At 41.3% G+C, this 2,203-nt stretch overlaps 1 long non-coding RNA gene across 1 annotated transcript in view; it reads right to left on the reverse strand.

Moving 5' to 3' along the window:
• The window catches only part of LOC103592132, a 55,023-nt gene that overhangs the window by 24,925 nt on the left and 27,895 nt on the right, over positions 1-2,203 (reverse strand). The window lies entirely within an intron of this gene.

Consider the following 2,203-nt stretch of genomic DNA (forward strand, 5'->3'; position numbering starts at 1 on the left):
AAAGATGACCGGTAAGGGGATCTTAACCCTTGACTTGGTGTTGTCAGCACCACGCTCAGCCAGTGAGCGTACCGGCCATCCCTATATGGGATCCGAACCCCGGGCCTTGGTGTTATCAGCACCGCACTCTACCGAGTGAGCCACGGGCCGGCCCCGGGAATGACCTTTTGAAGATGCAGTTACAGTGGCAGCTAGGTGGCAATAACTTGTAGGGTTGGGGCAAGGTTCAGCAGATGATTGTATATGCTATGAATCAGTATCCAATATATGGTGCTGTTTCTCCCACAGCCAGGATTCACAGGTCCAAAAATCCATGGGTGGAAATGGCACCACTATTATCCCTAGTAACTCATTAGCAAAACTTTTGTTTCCTGTTCCTGAGACCTTATGCTCTGCTAGCCTAGAGGTCTTAGTTTCAAAGGGAGGAATAGAGGCTGGCCGGTTAGCTCAGTTGGTTAGAGTGCGGTGTTATAAGACCAAGGTCAAGGGTTTGGGTCCCCATAGCGGCCAGCTGTTGGGGAAGGAAAAAAGGGGGTGGAGGAGGAATGCTTCCACCAGGAGACACAACAATGATTCCCTTAAACTGGAAGTTAGGACCTGCCACCCAGCCACTTTTAACTCCTCATGTCTCTGAATCAACAGGCAAAGAAGGGAGTTAGTTACCATGTTGGCTGGGGTGATTGATCCTGACTAACAAAGGGGAAATTGGGACTGCTACTTTACAATGGATGTAAGGAAGAGTATGTCTGGAAAACAAGAGATCCCTTAAGGCGTCTTTAAGTATTACCATGCCTGTGATTAAGGTCATGGAAAACTACAACAGTCCAATCCAGGCAGGACTACAAATGGCCCATACCCTTCAGGAGTGAAGGTTTGGGTTACCCCACCAGGGGTATGCTGAGATGCTTGCTGAAGGCAAAGGAATACGGAATGGGCACTGGAAGAAGGTAATTATGAATACCAGCTACGACCACATAACCAGTTACACAAACAAGGGCTTTCTCATGAGTGTTTCCTCCTTATTTTGTTGTTTGTGTGTGTGTGTGTGTGTGTATGTGTGTGTATCAAATATCTTTGTTTTCTTCCCTCTCTTATCCCCTTATCATGTAAAATAAGATGTATTGACTTTAAAACAGTATTTAAGAATTGTTAACTTTACATCATAGTATTTAAGTTACAGGATATCAAAGAGAAGAGCAAACATCAGTAAAGGACTTTCCTCTTTTTCTGGTAAAGGGGGTAGTGCATTTTTGGTTGTACACAGAATTGTTGTATCATGTTAAATGGAATTATGACCTTGTTATAGTATTCATTTGTAGATTAAATATAGTTTAAGGAGACGTGTGTGGGTACCAAGTTGACAAAGCATGGACTTGTGATGGTTAATTCTATGTGTCAACTTGACTGGGCCTTGTGGTGCCCAGATATTTGTTCAAAGATTATTCTGCGGTTTCTGTGGGGTGTTTTTGGGTGAAATTAACACTCAGTTATTAGACTGAATAAAGACAATTGCCCTCCTTGATTTGGGTGGGCCTCATCCAATTATTTGAAAACCTGAATAGAACAAAAAGGCTGACCCTTTCTGGAGTAAAAGAGAATTCTCCTGCATGATTGCCTTCAGACTTGGATATTAGCTTTTTTCTCCCTTAAGACTTAAACTGAAATATCAGCTCTTCCTGGGTCTGGAGCCTGGAAGCCTTTGAACCATTGGTTCTCCTGGATCTTTGGCTTGACGACCACCTTGCAGATCTTGGGACTTGTCAGCCTCCAAAACCATGTGAGCCAACTCCTTACAATAAATCTGTCTGTATCTCTCTCTATATATGTACTTATATGCATACATCCTATTGCTTCTGTTTTGGAGAACCCTAATACAGATTTGAAAATAAATGTTTGTATAAATTAAATCTATTTATATGTCAGGTTCTCAAAAATTATTTTTAAATGTTAGGATGCATTAAGAGTACTTTAAAATGAATTGCATTAAAAATTTTAAAAACCCACATGAGGTAAATGAAACATTAATTTTTGGTTAACTTAATAAAAATTCAAAAAATTCACAAACCAAATATTACTTATACTAATATATGAACATATTTTGAATAACATATATATATTTTTTTTGTCTTTTTCCGTGTCCGGCAACGGATCGCAACCCTCAGTGTTGCCCCCGTACCGGACTGGGACCGGCAACGGGATCGCA

Source organism: Galeopterus variegatus, unplaced genomic scaffold, assembly GCF_000696425.1.
Source record: "Galeopterus variegatus unplaced genomic scaffold, G_variegatus-3.0.2 Scaffold1094, whole genome shotgun sequence".
Classification (NCBI taxonomy): Eukaryota; Metazoa; Chordata; class Mammalia; order Dermoptera; family Cynocephalidae; genus Galeopterus; species Galeopterus variegatus.